This window comes from Mixophyes fleayi, chromosome 3 (genome assembly GCF_038048845.1).
Source record: "Mixophyes fleayi isolate aMixFle1 chromosome 3, aMixFle1.hap1, whole genome shotgun sequence".
Taxonomy (NCBI): Eukaryota; Metazoa; Chordata; class Amphibia; order Anura; family Limnodynastidae; genus Mixophyes; species Mixophyes fleayi.
In genome coordinates this window covers 43,248,040-43,251,529 of record NC_134404.1, presented here as the reverse complement: position 1 = coordinate 43,251,529, position 3,490 = coordinate 43,248,040, and positions in this window count along the sequence as shown.

Below are 3,490 nucleotides of genomic sequence, written 5' to 3'. Positions count from 1 at the left end.
ATATTTGTAAGGGGGAAGAGAAGGGTGGAAACATTCAAAGCAGGTGAAATTGAGTTGCTGTGTGTATTTTAAACAGTATAATGAATGACTACTGAGGTAAATTTGTAGGAGAAAGACAGGAATGAAGGAGAGAAGCTGTAAGTATTGTGCATGAATATTCATGTAACAGTGTATGAATAAATGTGGGGTATTTTGATCGGGAGGAGAATGCTGTATTGTCAGATCCCATTACTAAATTTGAAGAGGGTCCGGCAGTGCAACTCCAGCCTCCGGGGCCACCACTCTGGTATCAGAAGTGGAGAGAGGGGTCTTTTGACCAAGCTTAACACACCAATATATTTCACACTTATTCCTACACTGGGACTGATGCAGAGCTGAACGCAAATTGGACATAATGGGCCTCATTTAGAGTCTGACGCAAAGTCCGTTTTAGGCACATCTAACAAAAAAACACTATCATGCATGTGCAGAAAGCACCAAAACCGCCTGCACCTTGGACACTTGCGCCTAAAACAGACTTTGCATCGACTCTAAATGAGATCCAATATGCTTCAGGATTGCGTCAGACGTACATACACCTATATATGCAACCGGAGAACCAGGTCATAAGCTTAATAAAACCTTGTAAATACTTCCGTTCGTAGAGAAAGACGCATTCGCTATCATCAATCGTGTATTTGCACCAGCTCCGGAATGCTGCAACTAATACGGCTGTAAAAGGCACATCTACGTCTTTGTTCAGGGCTGCAGAGGTTCACAGTTCCGCATACACGCCCTGACTGCACTCTCCCGTCCCGTTTCACGCCTCCGCAAACGCAAGCAGGCGCAACTGTGGATGCACGCAACTCTGGTGTAGGTACCCTGCTTCAATCCTTCCTTTCTTACTATTAGATTCCTGTCAGAGACTACACTGCCTGCAATACACACAGTATATTCCCTGCATCCGGTACTGCCCAATCCACCCTCCCATGTGGTGAACTGTCACAGGATCAGCTGACAAAGCACAGCTTTCCTTTCTCTCATAAAAGGGAAAATAAACAAATCAGGAAAAAAGTACACTGAAACTATTAAAAAAAATGGTTTAGAAATCAATAAAATGTTTAACCTCTTTCTTTGCATTCGTTTAACTTCTACTATTCTTATGTTTCAAAATTATGAGAAATGTTGCATTGAAATAAGACATATAAAAGGATGCGTTGTAAATACAGATATCCGCTAATGAACACTGTAGAACAATAAGAGCTCTAGCAATTTTCTTTTAGATAAATCTGTGGTCATTGACAACTATAAGTATATAGCTGTAGGTATAATAACATCTAATGTATCAACAATACTACTGTTACTATAGCAACGAGTTCTTATCTTTTAAAATCTTTTCCATAAACTTTGTTATAAGCCCAGGCCCGGCGCTCCCATTAGGCAAGGTTAGGCACTTGCCTAGGGCGCCGGGCTCTGGAGGGCGCCACAGAATGGTAAATGACTTTAAAACTGTGCGGCGACCGCTGACCAAACCTGTCACGGCCGCCGCACAGCATTCAGATGCACGGGGAGGGGGGAAGAGGCTATTGCTCACCACCGCCGCCTCTCTGCTCCGTCTCCTCCCCTCCACTCACTAGTGTCAGTGAGTGGAGGGGAGGAGACGGAGCAGAGAGGCGGCGGTGGTGAGACAAGGTAAGGAAAGATGGGGTGAGGAGGGAGGAGGGCGCCGATTTGTGCGCGGGGGGGGGGGCGCCGATTTTGTAAAAATGCCTAGGGCGCCATGGACCCTAGCACTGGCCCTGTATAAGCCTATGCTAAGCCAAGTTGTCTGTAGTACTAGAAAGGCAGTAAAAGCCATTTTTAATAGCGGGAGTCACCATGTCTGTTTAATGAAGCAAATCAGCCAGTAGAAACCTTCCAGTAGTATAAACTACCCAAAAGCATCAATTAATTCAAGTATCACACTTTAACAGTGTGAATTAAGACCTGGGGCTAGATTTACTAAACTGCGGGTTTGGAAAAGTGGAGATGTTGCCTATAGCGACCAATCAGATTCTAGCTTTAATTTGTTTAGTGCATTCTACAAAATGACAGCTAGAATCTGATTGGTTGCTATAGGCAACATCTCAACTTTTTCAAACCCGCAGTTTAGTAAATATACCCCTACGTGTCATACCAATCCAAATTATACTCTTTTGGTATGCATAGCAAGCATATAATGACAACAGGTAAATATCAGAACATATAGTCATTCTACTGTGTGTAATATGTTTATTTTGTCCTAAAATAGCCTACAACTCACTACAAATGGCTATGAAGGTCCACTAAATAAGCTTTGGGAAAACGATCACCTCCTTCTTTTTCTTTTTTTTTAATAAATAAGCAATTTTGCAGCTTTTCCTTCATTATTGGGGATCCCAGACAACGGTGGAACCCCGTAATTACATTACTGGTTCCCAGGTAATACGTGAGTTGCTTAGAATTAGGAGACCCAGTGTGATGGCCGGACTTGGATTTCATTTGTATAAAATTATATTTTATATATTGTGTTTTAAAAAAAAGTGGGCACCAAACCTCCGCAAAACTGCAGAGCTTTGATGTCTAATTTCTGCCTCTTCTTATCTGCATAAAATTAATTGCACCAGAATTATAAACCCGCAGCTCTAAAACCTACGGGTGAAAAAAAATAGACACGCCCACCCAAATCCTTAAAAATGCCTTTTTAAACAACGTCCCGGTTGAAACCATTAATAAAAGGTTTGAAAATAGATTTTGTATATATTATATTATTTCTTTGATGCTTATAACAGGCGTGTTGGCGAATGTTTGCGGCTATAAGTTGTTGTGCATGCATTGTATGTGTGCACATTAGCATAGCAGGACACAGTAAGTGCCTGTAAGCTGGGTCACGCACAGCAATTATGGCTACGTTTTCCACAGTTCATACAGAGAAAAGATTTCATGCTTTAATACATGTGAATTGTAAAATGTGAAAATGCTTCTATATAATTCTTCAAATTAAGAGTTGACTATATTTAATAAAGTTTGAAGATTTAATCACTTCTCTCCTGGTACAAATTCTTATGTGCAGATCTTCATATGTTGATGGCGCCTTGAGCAAACTTAACCCTTTCAGTGCTAAGGGCGAGTGGGTCTCATTCTCCACATTGTACCCCTAAAGTGCTATGAGTCCTTAGCACTCATTGGGTTCAAAGCAGGGCCGGACTGGGACTAAAAATCAGCCCTGGCATTTGAAGCATACAGGCCCACCTCTGTTGGTGACGCTGCGCAGCGGCGATGGCGCAAAGGGCGTGGCCACATTATGTTGGAGGCGTGGTCGACATGGGGCATTGATATATACATTATAATAAAACATTACATTTATCAGGCCCTCCCCACCCACATCACGCCACCCCCACCCCAGAAACACATTACAACACCCTAGTCCACTGTACTTATCTACGCTTCTGACACTCATCAGGATGAGAACTTCCTGTAGAGTGAGCAGGGA